Source organism: Lissotriton vulgaris, chromosome 7 (genome assembly GCF_964263255.1).
Source record: "Lissotriton vulgaris chromosome 7, aLisVul1.2, whole genome shotgun sequence".
NCBI lineage: Eukaryota > Metazoa > Chordata > Amphibia > Caudata > Salamandridae > Lissotriton > Lissotriton vulgaris.
The window spans coordinates 857,511,465-857,529,155 of NC_141695.1; positions in this window are offsets into that span (position 1 = coordinate 857,511,465).

Consider the following 17,691-nt stretch of genomic DNA (forward strand, 5'->3'; position numbering starts at 1 on the left):
CCGCCGTCGCGGATAACCTGGCCCCGGGAAATTCGTAGGAGGGGCATCCAGCCACCTCCTCCCCTGGAAGGGGCCTATGACCACCTTCCCTTAGGCGACCCCATACTTAGTGGGTGCCGCCTCCCCGTGTGAGAGGCCAATGGCCGCCTCCCCCCGGGCGCTCCCATCCATAATGGGTGGCGCCCCCCCTCTAGGGACCTTGAAATTACTGCTCACTGATCATGACCTTACCGCCCGACCAAAAAATAAATACGACGTTTGTTTACCTACTAAGGAAGAAAAAACTCTAAATTGCAATATTTATTACTTATACATACAACGCTTCCTTCAACTACACTGTTATACTCCGCTCTATCAAGGAAGAAAATGTTATGAACAAATCACTTTATTGCAGTACCAACATCGACATTTTTATTAACGACTAAACCAGGAGAGAAAAGATGTTATCAAAGCAAAACCTTTTATTGCAGTACTAACTTTGCCATAAGGGGCTGGTGGGTGGGTCAAAAATTGCTCCTTGTTCCGTCGAGGGCTCACGTGCAACGAAGGGTGCAGCTTCCTAGCACAGGAACAAGAGGATTCTTCTTCGGATTGCTGCTCCTTTTATTCCTCTTCGGGAGGGCGTGTACCCTCCTCCGGTACGCCTACGGGGCGTGGCCAACGGTGTAGGTGTCTAGGACAACCCTTCTTGGGCGGGAAAAGGCGCGCCCCGGCTACGCCGCTTCGGGCATACCAGCCGTGACGAGCCCCCCGCACAAAATGGTTTCCCGGGAGGATCCGGGCCCCCTACCATACGTTCGGGGGGACCGAGTGGTCGCCCCTTTCCATATGGCCGGGATGCCTGTCACCCCTCCCAACACAATCCCCAAGGATGGGAAGACGGACGCAGTTCTGAACTTTTGGAAGGCGGGAGGGAGTTACCCTCCCGGCCGTATTTATTAAAATATGAAACAAAATTAAAACATTAAAATAACAGTTTCATATCATGTACAATTTTCATTTATTACATTACGATGAAGACATGTTGATTGGCTAACCTTAACAAATCTCTAGTACAAAGGTTTTCCTAGCCGAGTCTAACATCCTGCCAATGCATACTTTTCTAAATTAAAATTGTACATCCTAGCATTACGGGCCAACGGCAAGGTCGCAACCGGTGTCAGATCCCAACTACCAGAACTCCCCCCTCACGGTGTGAGGGCGGGCGCACAGAGGACTGTACCTCTGTGCCAACTACAATTTCCCTTGTCTTCGCGGGGGCCCCCTATTTAACTCGACGCCATCTTAATGGTCGTCCGAAGACTCGTGTGAGGTGTCTAGAAGGTAGCGTGGACCCCCCTCCCACCCCACACTGTTTATCATATCCGCCGTCGCGGATAACCTGGCCCCGGGAAATTCGTAGGAGGGGCATCCAGTCACCTCCTCCCCTGGAAGGGGCCTATGACCACCTTCCCTTAGGCGACCCCATACTTAGTGGGTGCCGCCTCCCCGTGTGAGGGGCCAATGGCCGCCTCCCCCGGGCGCTCCCATCCATAATGGGTGGCGCCCCCCCTCTAGGGACCTTGAAATTACTGCTCACCGATCATGACCTTACCGCCACAGGCCGGATAGTTGACCGGCTATCCGGCCCCCCCACAAACTCCTACTAAAGGTCATGCTTTTACAAACCCTTTAACCACGCTATGAAATCTCCTATGAGTAAGACATTCCCCTCCCGGGATAAATGGACCCCATCCTCGACATACATGTGATCCCCCCGAATACATCCATGCGGAATACAGTGCAACTGCGCCGAGCGAAACAACCTACTGAGTTTGTTATTGACCTTCCTTACTGAATTGTTCAGCGCTGACACAGAGAGGCCCCCCCGCCACACCTTCCTGGGAATCATGTGTGACCATGCTATCGTGCACCCCGGGATCCTTCTCGCCAGCCAGCTAACAGTAGATAGAACCCCCTCGAGTAGTACTCGCCGACCGAGTGTCAATAAGTCATTGCCTCCCAGGTGTACTATGATTACGGACGGCGGTGACCTTGTCCGCCCTAACAGTCCCTCAACAAAACATTGAAACTGGTCAATACAGAGCCCGCCCCTTCCGTGGAAGGTCACCCTGTACCCGTATTCCCCAGCCGCGTGAATCACGTCACCTGCTTTGAATACGTCCCCGGCCCGCCTCACGTATGAGTGGCCCACGACCCACACCACTTTTTCATCAGCCGGTGATCTCTGACCGCTGGTCCCCAGGTGCCGGGTCGACGGCACAGTCCGCCCCGCATAGTATGCTCGCGAAACTGTAAACCAAACAAAACACAAGAAGCGTGAGTGCATGACAGTGGCTTCATAACATGTGCAACCGCACATACCTTTTATAACAGTTCGAGGACCATCGTCCCAGTTGTTTCACCTTTTCCACACTCTGACCCCTGGCTGTAGCCTCTGTAGCAGCCCCTATCCTAAAGGAATGGGTCCCGAAATCGCCCGGGTCCAAGCCCGCCGCTGCGATTGCCATCGTTAGCACCCGCTGAAACTGAAACCTTGTCAGTGGGGTGGCGTCGATGTGTCTCAGCAAGCTTCCCCCCCATGCATCCACCCTTTGCGCCAAATATTCCTCAACGCACTTCACCGGGCACATGGGGGACCCTCGCATGCGCTGGACAACAATACTGTCTCCCATAGCACCCTGGTCGGTCTTGGACCTGGCTATCGTGATCACCATTGAATCACCCTTGATCAGAATGTGATCCCGACACAGCCCTCCCTCTAGATCTTTCTTGTTTCTTGCTACCAGCTCGCTCACCCGCATGGCCCCATGGAACGCTAATGCGAAAGCGGCCCGGAACAGCACTGCTTCAAACTGGGAGGAACATGTCGTGGGGAGTATCGACATCAGCAGGGACAACCTTTCTAACCCAATCGGGCGCCTTTCGTCTACTTTACGACCCTCAAGGCGTTGCCAGCCCCGAAGGGCCTTCTTCACCAAAAAGGACGATGTGGGGTCCTTGATGCCATGTGCCTGCGCCATGAATGAAATGGCGGCCCGGTGCCTATTGGCTGTTGCCGCTGATCGGCCTGCCCTGTGCAGTGCTACAAGAAAATTCAAGACACACTCCTCTTGCCCCCACTGGACCCCCCCTGCCGGACCCAAAAATGCACAATAGGAACGAAACGCTCCTTCGTATGCCTTCCTTGTCCTGGGGGCTAAGCTTGCTGCCACGAGGTCTTGTAATCCGGGGCACCGAGTAGCCAGAGTGCTTCGGGAAATGGTGCCGCCGCTAGGTCCGCGGAAGGTAGATAACCCCTGAAAGCCTGCATGTGTGAACGAGAGAGTGCATCAGCCGCCTGGTTCAGTACACCCGGCACATGCTTCGCCCTAAATTGTACGTTCAATCTCATGCAAAGGAGTACAATTTCCTTCAGTAATCTCAATATCCACTTGCAGCATGCTGCCTGACTATTTATACATTCAACAACAGTCATATTGTCGGACCAGAACACAACAGAGCGATCTCTGAACTCATCCGGCCATGCCATCAGAGCCACAAAAATGGGGAACAACTCGAGAAACCCAATGTTACCTGTGAGACCGCTGGTGTGCCACCACGTCGGCCATGTTTGCGCCGACCATCGATTACCAAAGATGGCGCCAAATCCCATGCTCCCCGCCGAGTCGGTCCACAAACCCAGCTCGTCCGAGGACGCTGGCGGTTTGTTCCACACCACTCGACCGTTGAAGTCCGCCAGAAACGCCAACCATATGCGCATGTCCTGGCAAACTTCTGCTGACAGTCTCGTGCGATGGTGTCCTTCCTTGAGACCAACCATGGCGTGTGCAATAGAGCGGGAAAAGGGGGGGCCATTGGTATCACTCGGAGGGCAAAGTTAAGCTGGCCCACTGCTTGTTGTAGCTGATGGAGCATGACTTTCTCTTTGCCGATGCACAATTCCAAGGATGCCCTGAACTTTGCTACCTTCCCCAGTGGCAAACGGAAACATCCCTCCACAGAATCGAGCTCAATGCCAAGAAACTCGAGTGAAGTCGATGGTCCAACCGTCTTACCTGGTGCCAATGGCACCCCGAACCGCTCCATGAGAGTGCAAAAGTCTCGTAACGCCTGCGCACATTGTGTGTCGCCGGCTGCCCCCAAGAACAAAAAATCGTCTAGGTAATGCATAACCTGGGTATGGCCAGTGGCCTTGGTGAATGCCCATTGCAGAAAAGAACTGAATTTCTCAAAATAAGCACAAGAGATGGAGCAACCCATTGGCATACATCTATCCATGTAGTAACGTCCTTGGAACACAAAGCCTAACAGACGCTGATCCCGTGGGTGTACCGGGAGCAACCGGAACGCTGACTCGATATCTGACTTCGCCATCAGCGCTCCAGGCCCCAGGCGATTCAACATGGCGACGGCATCGTCGAAGGATGCGTACCGCACCGAACAAACTCCTGGGTCAATTGCATCGTTCACTAACAGACCCCTCGGAGCTGACAAGTTATGGATTAGCCTAAACTCCCCCGGGTCTTTCTTGGGGACCACTCCCAACGGGGAACAGATGAAATTAGTTACTGGCGGGTGCCTATATGGGCCGGCAACCCGGCCAAGGGCAACCTCCTTTGCAATCTTCCTTTCTACCACCGCAGGATTATGCAGAGCCGACAGTTGGTTCCTACACAGTGACTCCCCGCGAAAATCCCCCGCCGGGATGTGGAAACCATACATGAAGCCGTTCCTCAACACCCCAGCGGAGACATGATCAGGGTATTCGTTTAGCCAGGGGATCATTGCCATGATATCAATGGGGGTAGGTGGCGGTACACCATGGTCCTCATCAGACCTGTTTGGCCCCCCCTCTACCCCCTGTATCACCATTCTTGGCTCTTACATGTCCCCTGAGGTCTCGTGCACTTGCCCCTGTTAAAATTCCAACAAACCCCTTTCTTACCCCCATTCCCTCCATTCCTTGGTTGGTGGTCACCAGTGGGGCCCGCTCAAAAGGGGGCCGCAGGCTGACGGCGGGAAGGCCCGGACCCATTCCCGCCAAGCGACGACGACTTTGTCGCGCCCGGCAGGAGCTGTTTCTGCCAAGATATCGAGTCGAGGCAATCCCACGTCAGAGATGAATCAAACTCCTTGGCCTTACGAAATTTCATATCATAACCTATCCATTCATCACCTTCATATGTCTCATAAAAATCCATTATTCGTGCCTGGTAGCAGGACAATTCGGTCAAAACCTCGGGCTTACACTCCCCAATGATTGCAGTAAACATCGCAAAGGCCCTGGCCCAATTAGAGATCGTCTCATCAACCCTGAATCCCGCCATCTTTGCTCGCCATACATTTGGGTGCCACAAATCTTTTTGTGTCTTAACATACTCCATCTCGCGATGGTCGGTCAACAGGGAAAACATATTAACGTACTTATTGGCCCAGATCAACTCTTTCGTGGCCAGCGGTATATGCTGGACCACCTTCTCCCGTCTTGAGGGCAAAGACCCCTCCCTTGCCATTGGCAATGCATGCTTACCCAGCTCGATTGCTGTTCCCGCCGATTTTTCCACACCAACTGCCGGTCCTCCTGGGGTCACCTGTGGGGGGACACAAGGGAGATTCGCCTTCGCGGCATCTCGCGACTGCCACAACTGCTGTATTAGTAACTTGGCCTCTTCGGCCGTGTCTGTCGGTGCCGTAGCACCCCCTGTCTTTTTACCAAGCCATGCGGCCAACTGGGCGGCCAACTCGGGAGGCATGTCCTCCTCGCTGGCGGGCGTAACTACAACCGGAATCGGTTGACCCACGTCTGGGACCGGTACCGGGGCCTCTACTGGAATGACCGGGCTTGCCGGGGGTACCTCGGGAACCGGGACCTCCCCCCCTGCCGCCCTATTCCTGACCCTTCTACTTCGCCCCGCAGGGACAACGCCCGGCAATGCAGGGCCTATAACCTTCTTCGGTCTACCCGTATTATTCATCGCCGCCATCTGCTTCTTCATACTTGCCATATCTTTTATCAGCATTCGAAGCATCTGGTCAGTCCCAGACTTCTTTCCGGCCTTCTTGCCAGGCATCGTTCAACGGATATCCGATCCTTGTTGCTCAACACGGTCCTGGACCCTTAGGCTCGAAGTCTGAAAGAGAAACGCACAAGATTACAAGTTCTCAAAAATTGCTCCTTGTTCCGTCGAGGGCTCACGTGCAACGAAGGGTGCAGCTTCCTAGCACAGGAACAAGAGGATGCTTCTTCGGATTGCTGCTCCTTTTATTCCTCTTCGGGAGGGTGTGTACCCTCCTCCAGTACGCCTACGGGGCGTGGCCAACGGTGTAGGTGTCTAGGACAACCCTTCTTGGGCGGGAAAAGGCGCGCCCCGGCTACGCCGCTTCGGGCATACCAGCCGTGACACGCCCCCCGCACAAAATGGTTTCCCGGGAGGATCCGGGCACCCTACCATACGTTCGGGGGGACCGAGTGGTCGCCCCTTTCCAGTTTGGCAGCTATATTGGCTTTGAAGTGAGGAAGCTGTTTTCCATGCAGCCTGCAATAATAAAGGGAGAAATCTCTCTGATGTGTGGCGTTTTCATCATAAGTGCATCTTGTTGTTGGAATTGAAAAGCGGTGAGCCTAGCCGCGGAAACGCCCAGCTGCGAGTGTTGCGGCCCTGCGGCGCTGGAAATCTGGTGCCGAGAGGACAGAGTCCGTGATTGCGGGACATAGTATTGGCAGTGGAAGCCGTTTTTCCTACTCCAAAGAACCCACATGGGTAAGAGACATTAATATATTTCAAAACAAGGCAGCACCCACATGGGCTTAACTGTGGGGGACTTCGAGTACCATCATGCAAAGTGGCACACACCCACTGGGGCTGGACTCTGTTATGTATTAATTAAGTTCCCCAAAGCCAGCTGTGATTTTGAATTGTGCCAGTGATCAAGGACTAAGTGTTTGTCCGAAAAGCGTTTGACATCTATATTGGCTTTGAAGTGAGGTAGCTGTTTTCCATGCAGCCTGCAATAAATAAAGGAGAAATCTCTCTGATATGTGGCGTTTTCATCAGGAGGGCATCTTGTTGTTGGAATATATATATATATAGTCCATAACCACACATCGCACCCGCCCGAGAGTGCCTCACAAGTGGTGACGTTCGAGCAATAATGTATATATATATATGTGTATGCAGACGAAGTTCCTGACATGTGTGTATATATATATATATATATATATATATATATATATATATATATATATATATATATATATATATCCAGAAAAGTAAATCTTCTCGTATTTCAAAAGATTACGCCGAGCCCCAATTTTCTTTGAAGCAAGCTTTATTGCTTCACAAAGCCATGGCAAACACTGCCTGACGCCTTTGATTTGCTGATTGATTCAAGGGATAAAGGGCACAACAAAACTCCAGAAGGAGTAAAATCCAGCATTTTAAAGGAGTACAACATAATCGCCAAAGGTCGTCAGGAAGCAGCAAGCCCACAAGCGGTAAGAGGTCGAGGACGAGGAGGCAGAGGTGCCAAGCAGGTCGCAAAGAAGCAAGGAAACATTCAAAGCTTCATGGGAATGACGACAAGAGGCAAAACGGCATCAAAATGAAGAACACTCTCACGGTATTGAATCTTTCTAACATTATATTGACTAAAGAACAAACTGATGTACTTTCTCTTGGACTGACCTTTTGCCCCGCTAGAAGTTTTAATTACACAGATAGTAGAATCAATTTATTCTTTTTTACTCGTAAATTAAAATTGAAAAAATGGCATGCCAATAGACAGGAACAACCCATGAATATCGCTAGTGATAGGGACAATATGATTTCTATTGGGGATATTGACACCTTACACACCATAAGGGAACTAGGGGCGGAGGATTGGGTAGATGATCCTTTGACTCGCCTAGCGCAGGAAGAAATCAGATGTGATAATCCATGCAATAGTGGCTTTAAACCCAAGTCGATTTTTTGCCACAACTACATAACGATTCAATTGAAGTGTTTGAGTAGGGGGTTCTTAAGGAATTAAAAAAATTGGCAAACACCAAAACTAAGTTCATTAGCAATCTCACTAAGAAACAAGAAACTGCTTTAAAATAATTACAAGACAACAAATCTGTTGTAATTAAAAAAGCAGATAAGGGTGGAAACGTAGTTGTATGGCCCCTTACAATGTATTTAAATGAAGGCAAGAGAAAACTTAATGATATGGAAAGTTACACCAAAAGTGATATACAAACTTATGAAATGAGTAATGACTTGTACAGAACCCATCTAGACAAATGGAGGAAGGAGAATTTAATTACCGGAGAAGAATACACATTTTTGTACTGCAAATATCCTAAATTGGCAGCATTATATTTGTTGCCGAAGGTCCACAACAATATATCACCAGGGCGCCTATTGTGTCCTCAATGGGTAGTATGTCCGAAAATACTTCGAAATATATTTACCATTTTCTCAGACCTTATGTGCAAGCATTGCCATCCTATGTTAAGGACACTGGACATTTTCTTAAATTGATTAATGGTATACCCTGGGAGCAGGATATGTTGTTATTGACATTGGATGTCTATAGCTTATATACCTGCATACCACAGGAGTTAGGCCTAGAAGCCTGCAGGTATTATTTGAAGGACAGACCAGTGTGTTTTCTCGTGCATACAGAGATGTTACTCAAAATGATGTCTATGTGTCTCAAGAATAACTTTTTCATTTTTGACCATTCAATATACTGCCAGGCCTGGGGGACCGCAGTGGGGACCTGCTTTGCCCCCAGTTACGCGGGTTTGTACCTGGGCTGGTGGGAGGAGCAGGTGGTGAAAAACATCAGTGCCTATACCCATCAAGTTGTCCTCTGGGCCAGGTATATCGATGATATATTCTGCATTTGGAAGGGGGATCAAAAGGAGGCGGCAGAATTTGTAGATTGCTTAAATGATAATAATCTTATTCTAAAATTCACATGTACGATTGATAAGCACTCTATAGAATTTTTGGATGTAGTTGTTATGACCAATGGCAACAAACTTGAAAGCAAGTTGTTTTGCAAGACAACAGCAGGCAACAGCATTTTATATGCTACTAGCTGCCATCCCCCAAATCTTATTAATAGTATCCCTTACGGAGAACTATTAAGAGCTAGACGCAATTGTAGCAAAGATGTTAACTTTGCAGAAGAAATTAATGTCATGATGAATAGATTTGAAGAGAGAGGTTACTCTCAGAAAGTTATCAAAAAAGCCTGTGAAAAAGTAATGAAAGTGAATAGAAGTGAACTCCTAGCTGAAAAAGAGCAAATAGAGGAAGATGAAACTTTAAGATTCATCACTACTTTCAGCAATCAGGCAAATGATGTCAGAAAATGTCTAAACAAATTCTGGCATGTGTTGGGCACAGATGAAACTCTAGAGAAACACATTGGAAGTTACCCTAGTGTAACTTTCCGTCGCTGTCCAGCTTTAAAAAACATGTTATACAGTAGTACTCTGCCAACAGAAAAGGAATCTAAATCAACAATTCAGGGATTTTATAGATGTACTACCTGCAAGGCGTGTAGGAACAGTCCCAATTGTAAACAGATTACTCTATCCAAAACTAAGAAACCTTTTAACATTACCAAACATCTGAATTGCAAATCTGACTTCTGTGTTTACGCTCTTATTTGCCCATGCCAATTGATATATATTGGCAGCACAATTAACTCAGTTAAATTGAGCATTCTTGAGCATATGCTTGCCATCCCAAACAAGGATAAACAATATCCTATCGCACGCCATTTTAAAGAACACCACAAAGATATTCTGCTCTAAATAGAATCCTAATTTCTGAGCGAGGGAGAAATAGGATTCAGGATTTGCGCAGGTTTGAGTGATAATTAAATACGAAACTACGCAGCCAGGTGGCATTAATAAAGATGAGGAGCTATTAGTTCATCTCGGTTGAGATGAAAATTATTTGGTTTTCTGCACCATGATTAACTTAATCTTATGACATTAGTACGCTGTGTTACCTCTTGAATTAGGATGTTTAACATGTTTTTATTGTAGGTATATAACCTTTTTTATTGATGTGCACATTTGCTTTATTTTGTAGGAGACGGAGCCTATGCCCTGTTATGAAGAAGTCCAGATAGTGCCATTTGAAATAAGAACTGAATTGTGATCTTTATGCCCACTTGGGCAGAATTGTATAAGCTGGTTTATTTACAGTATTTAGCCCACTTGGGCAGAATTGTTATATTAACACCCTATGTTGGATGCATTTTGCTTGTCATAATTTTGAGAGCAGAAATTGGAATTTATGAATTTTCATTTTATTCTGTTAATAATTTGTATTTAAATCAACATTTGTGTGTCAATTCTAATACAGTGATTCACTGCGAAATTATTGTTTGTAAAGCAGTTCTATATTAACTTTACTAAGCATGGGCGGAAAATCCGTTTCGCTCGCGGATTTTGCGGATTTTCGGTAAATTCGCAATCCGCGAGATTCGCGAATCTCCCGCAAAATCTGCATATCCCCGAGCAGCGGATTTTGCTCGCACTGCTTGCACTGTTCGCGTGAGTTCGCGGCTTCCCAGTACAACTTCGCGCCCCGCGAATAAGTGCAAAATTGCAGAAATACGATCTTAGCAAAACTGAAACTACTTACCAGGTTCAAAAGTTCAGGCTCATCATTAGTAGCCATTTCCTGTAGTGCTTCCTGAGGGGCCCCTCCAGAGTTCAGTTGCCAGTTGCAACTATTATGTGACCCTGCTCTGAACCTCAGAATAGTTACACATATGCCACAAAGGTCCTGAATTACAGCTAAGGGAGACAAGCAGGAGCCAGGCTGGAGGTTCAAATCCATTAATCAGCCCCTAATTCATTATTGTCAGTTGGGGCAGGGCAGGTGTTGTAACTAATTTTGCAACAATGAAAGCACTTAGCAAGTGCAAAAGATCACTAATCAGGAAGCACTAAGGAAGCAGGTGCCAGCTAAAAAAATATTCTGTGACACATTAATCAGCCCCAAATTAATTCAGGTCACTTGAGGCAGGGAAGGTGTGCTTGCGTTGCCACAATAATGTACACTGACTGGACAACCAGAGGGTGCTGTGATGAAACAGAGGGTGGCATGGGTGGGCCAGAGGGTGGCATGAGTAGTCAGAGAGTGGCAGTGGTGACAGAGAGTGGCAGTGATGAAGAAGAGTGTCCCAAACAGGCTGGACACGTAGAAACAACAAGTTCGCGAAACTTGCGACCCGACAGGTAAGTTCGCAATTTGCGACATTGTACAAAACCCTCGCGAACTGGCAGAAACCCGCGCAAACACAAAAAAAAAATCCGCAAATTCGCGAGAATTCGCGGATTTTGCGGATTGCGAGTTCGCAAATCCGCAAAATTCGCGAACACGAGATTCGCAAAATTCGCCCATGCTTAAACTTTACCCATTACAAAATGGTGGCTTTAGTTAGTTTCATTTACAGGGCAGCAATGTAGTCCATCTTTTGTATTTATACTTTGTGCACTATATCATGTGACAGAAGTAAACACCTGGTTGACCCGTGACCAAGGAACTTCGGTTCCGAAACGCGTCGGGCAGTGTTTGCCATGGCTTTGTGAAGCAATAAAGCTCACTTTAAAGAAAATTGGGGCTCGGTGTAATCTTTTGAAATACGAGAAGATTTACTGTTCTAGATTTAAAGGTTCACGACCTTGCCGGCAGCCACCACCATTAAGAGGCAGAGGATATCGCGGAAAGCGGTTTGAACACATATATATATATATATATATATCACCACAAAAGTTTCATTTTACTGGGGGCTCCGAGCCTGCAGGGCGGGCTCCTCAAACAGGAATGGAAATCCTGTCACTTAGCGATACCTCACAAACAACCATGGAGTACAACTCCGTCTGATGCAAAAGCTGACTTTTATTTCGTCAAGAACACTGCAGCTGTTTAAACACACATTAATTAGTCCTAACGCGTTTCAGCGATACTCCGCCTTGTTCAAAGGTGGTTGTGTTCACAATAGGCTCCAAATGGACTTTGGCCCGCAACATGATAACCACGGGACCCAGAATGCACCAGCAAGGTAATTTCACTTGTAAATAGGAACTTTGTGCATCTTGCCAATAACGTAATATCTTCCTTTAGAACAGCACATTCTGCCATCAGCTGGGTGCATGAAAATAAGTTTTAGGTAAATGTCTCACCATGCTGCAGTGTTACAAGTAATTGCTGATGCTGCGGAGTTGCAGGAGAGAGGAAGGCACCTCTCACCTCTCCTTTTCTTACATAACGAACTGCCACATAGCCTCTGGAAATCCTTTTGCGGCTGGCAGCATTAGTAAGTGGCTCATCCCCCTCATTAGAATCACTACAAAAAGTTCAATTTTACTGGGGGCTCCGAGGCTGCAGGGCGAGCTCCTCAAACAGGAATGGAAATACTGTCACTTAGCGATACCTCACAAACAACCATGGAGTCCAACTCCGTCTGATGCAAAAGCTGACTTTGATTTTGTCAAGAACACTGCAGCTGTTTAAACACACATTAATTAGTCCTAACGCATTTCAGCGATACTCCGCCTTGTTCACAGGTGGGTGTGTTCACAATAGGCTCCAAGTGGACTTTGGCCCGCATGCTGATAACCACGGGACCCAGAATGCACCAGCAAGGTAATTTCACTTGTAAATAGGAACTTTGTGCATCTTGCCAATAACGTAATATCTTCCTTTAAAACAGTACATTCTGCCATCAGCTGGGTGCATGAAAATAAGTTTTAGGTAAATGTCTCACCATGCTGCAGTGTTATAAGTAATTGCTGACGCTGCGGAGTTGCAGGAGAGAGGAAGGCACCTCTCACCTCTCCCTTTCTTACATAACGAACTGCCACGTAGCCTTTGGAAATCCTTTTGCGGCTGGCAACGTTAGTAAGCAGCTCATCCCCCTCATTAGAATCACCACAAAAAGTTCCATTTTACTGGGGGCTCCGAGCCTGCAGGGTGGCCTCCTCAAACAGGAATCGAAATCCTGTCACTTAGCGATACCTCACAAACAACCATGGAGTCCAACTCCTTCTGATGCAAAAGCTGACTTTTATTTCGTCAAAAACACTGCAGCTGTTTAAACACACATTAATTAGTCCTAATGTGTTTCAGCGATACTCCGCCTTGTTCACAGGTGGGTGTGTTCACAATAGGCTCCAAGTGGACTTTGGCCCGCAACATGATAACCACGGGACCCAGAATGCACCAGCAAGGTAATTTCACTTGTAAATAGGAACTTTGTGCATCTTGCCAATAACATAATATCTTCCTTTAAAACAGTACATTCTGCCATCAGCTGGGGGCATGAAAATAAGTTTTAGGTAAATGTCTCACCATGCTGCAGTGTTACAAGTAATTGCTGACGCTGCGGTGTTGCAGGAGAGAGTTAGTTTCATTTACAGGGCAGCGATGTAGTCCTTCTTTTGTACTTATACTTTGTGCACTATATCATGTGACAGAAGTAAACACCTGGTAGACCCGTGACCAAGGAACTTCTGTTCTGAAACGCGTCGGGCAGTGTTTGCCATGGCTTTGTGAAGCAATAAAGCTCACTTTAAAGAAAATTGGGGCTCAGCGTAAACTTTTGAAATACGAGAAGATTTACTGTTCTGTATTTAAAGGTTTGCGACCTTGCCGGCAGCCCGCCACCATTAAGAGGCAGATGATATTGCGGAAAGCGGTTTGAACATATATATGTCCATAGTCCGCCCTGGAGCACAGGAGAAGAGTTGGTAGTGTTGGGGTCATTGACTCCACGCCGGGCAGCGTGCATTGCCTCTGCAGCCCCTACCACATGGATTCGTGTTCTCCTGGGCTGAGGTGGTATGGGGGACCGGAAGAGGCGCTTCGTTGTGGACTCTAAAGCTGACTTTGCTACAAGTTATTTCTGTAGAGCACACCCTGTGTCCTGCATCCCCGCCAAACTACAAGATCACCTTGGTATCCCCCCTGCATACCTTCGAGGATCCATCCACGAGGATTCTGGGACTGGTAGTTTCCTAATACTCCTGGGACTCTACCCAGTTGTGCTGGTACCAACAGGGGGAGGAGCGGGCCAAGTACATCTAGGTTCAAAAAAGGCGGGACTTACCTACAGTGTGTTGCATCAAACTTGGGAGGCTTCTGGGCGCTGATGAAGGCTGTAACGGGCCGAAATGCATTCGCCATTGCTGCAATAAAGAGCCTCTAACAGGTAACCCCCTGGGTCTCTGATCTTTTTTAGGAAGGAGTTTGTCTGCATCAAATTTTGCGTCAGCCGGAGACTCATTTCAGAGCACCCCCGCCTCGTCTTGGGCTCGGACTTCACTGGCTTGAACTTTTGTAGTTCCTTCCTTTTCCAATGTTGATTGGATGGTCCATAGTCCACCCTGGAGCACGGGAGAAGAGTTGGTAGTGTTGGGGTCATTGACTCCACGCCAGGCAGCGTGCATTGCCTCTGCAGCCCCTACCTCATGGATTCCTGTTCTCCTGGGCTGAGGCAGTATGGGGGACCGGAGGAGGCGCTTTGTTGTGGACTCTAATGCTGACTTCGCTACAAGTTATTTCTGTAGAGCACACCCTGTGTCCCGCATCCCCGCCAAACTACAAGATCACCTTTGTATCCCCCCTGCATACCTTCGAGGATCCATCCACGAGGATTCTGGGACTGGTAGTTTCCTAATACTCTCGGGACTCTACCCAGGTGTGCTGGTACCAAAAGGGGGAGGAGCGGGCCAAGTACATCTAGGTTGAAAAAAGGCGGGACTTACCTACAGTGTGTTGCATCAAACTTGGGAGGCTTCTGGGCGCTGATGAAGGCTGTAACGGGCCGAAATGCATTCGCCATTGCTGCAATAAAGAGCTTCTAACTGGTATCCCCCTGGGTCTCTGCTCTTTTTTAGGAAGGAGTTTGTCTGTATATATATATATATATATATATATATATATATATATATATATATATATATATATTCACTAAAAAAACCATACGTTTTAGGCCTTATATAGTTAGGAATTAACATATAAAAAACCATTGAAATTCCTCCTATATAGTTAGCTGGACATTTTATTGACATAAAACCCAATGAAATTCCATATATAGTTAGTTGCAATAACTATATATCGCGCACCCGCAATCCACTGCTGATGATGTCACATATTACATCATTCATGACATGGTCACTGACATCACTGATGACATCACTGATGACATCTCAAATGACATCACTGATGACATAACTGATGACATCTCAAATGACATCACTGATGACATCATGACACACCAATACCAGTTACTACATACGCACTCACTGATTCCTACGTCTACGCACATATTCACTCATTCACCCATACAATCACTCGTACATACAGTCACTCATTATTACAACACTGTCATATGCACTCATACACCTATGCAGACACTCACACACTGCCACTCATCCATGGACTTACTCACACACCTAGTCAGTCCTGTAAAGAATCAATCACACTTCGATTTCCTCATCTATACAGTTAAACACAGAACACCTTACTTTTTCAAACATATACTAACACATACTTACTCTCTTATACAATTACTGATACAAGTACACATTGATCTGCACAGAGTCACTCGCCTCCCAGCCAGTTACACACACACTCAGTCTTCCATACAAATACTTGGGCAACCAATCAATAAGCTATATAGCCACTCATATAGCTACTGATCAACACATGCAGCAGCTTGCACAACAACAGACATATTGATGCACACTTTCAGACAGTTTAGTTATTAAACCATGCATTCAGTAAGACACATTCATTCACTCGCTCAGTCAGTCACGCACCTACTAAATCCTTCATCCAGACACTTATACATCCACTCATTCTTCAATATGTAAAACATATTTAAACTTTACAGAAACACACAGTCACTGGATGATGTCATCAGTGATGTCATCAGTGATGTCAGTGACCATGTCATGAATGATGTAATATGTGACATCATCAGCAGTGGATTGCGGGTGCGCGATATATAGTTATTGCAACTAACTATATATGGAATTTCATTGGGTTTTATGTCAATAAAATGTCCAGCTAACTATATAGGAGGAATTTCAATGGTTTTTTATATGTTAATTCCTAACTATATAAGGCCTAAAACCTATGTTTTTTTCAGTGAATATATATATATATATATATATATATATATATATATATATATATATATATATATATATATATATATATATATATATATATATATTTGTTCCCAGTAAGAGTAATGGACCGTTTACATAAGCACCAATTTACATTCTTTTATGCTAGGCATGGAGTAGGTTAAGTAATTTGCCCAGAATCACAGGATGATGAGGCGACGCCGAGACTGGTTTCCCAGTTCCAGTCAGGAGCGCAGGCCGGTCTACTAGGGCCCTTTTCGCGTCTTTTCTTCCTGGGACCATGAAATGTATAATGTAACTAATATGACATGGAAACTGAGTGCTGAACCGGCCCATGTAATTGCTCTGCCCGACTTCATCAGCCTGTTTTAGTTTATATTTTACTATTGGTGTGTGTGTGGGGGGGGAAGGGGGGCGTGCATGGGGGAGGAGGAGCTGAGCTCTATCTTGGCGCGGACGAGGCTCCTTTTGAAGCTCAATGTATCGATCCCGCGTCTTCCTGGTGCGTGATTTATTTTAGAGCTCGTTCATCAATGCAGAAAAACCCCGGGCGCCGCTCCGGCTGCTTTTAAGCACTCGGTGGTGTCAGCGCCGCCGCCCGGGATGAGTGCAGGGCCCAGGGGGGTGATCTCGGCCTCGGAGCACACCATGTCAGACTGAGTACACGAGGCCCGGGTACACGGCACAGAAGCCGTGCAGCCAGAAGTCGGATTGTGGGTTTCTCTTGCACTGCGAGGTCAAATGTCGCAGAGATGCACAACCGTGGGTTTATCGCACAAACCTTGCGGCTTTCGGTCAAACGCGAGAGAGTTCACAATGCCTTTAAATGACCCATGCACATAATATGCCGACATTTCAGCTCGAAACACGAACGCTAACTGCGCAGATAACGTCCTCATTCTGCAAATGTAAGCGAACCCGCAAGGACATGCAGTAACAAGCATTGACGAAGCCAATAAGTCTGGCTTACCCTTTCAGTAATGACTGAACATTAAAAAAAAGCCTTATGCAGTGTGGAAAAGTTTGCTTTTTGTATAAAGATTTCATTGGATTTATGTAGCGCTTACTACCCCTGACGAAGCTTGAAGCACTTTACAGCGAAATTCACCTGCGAGATAAACAATGTACCTCTGCTGCAAGAGCCCCAAGCATGGCAATGCAAGAACTGCACGGGAGTCAGCATAGCATTGTAACAGTCCAACATATGCACGTGCGTTTGCATGTAGATAAACGCGACTCTTCAGGTCAGGGGTGAGTGTTATAACTTATCAGACAGACAGACGTACATGTCTCGGCTGAATTTCTGCTTCTCATTCAAATCAACGCTGTTTGATACATCATCACGTGTAGAAAGGAAGCCAGTAAAGTCCACTGTGCCTCGAGCAACAACGCAAAACCGTTCACGTGAGCACTTGCAAAGCTAGATACAAGAGTTTAGCCAAATTACACGTAGCTAGAGCAACCAATAACTCGAGGGAAGATGAAGCGATTTACCCAGGATCACACGATTTGGC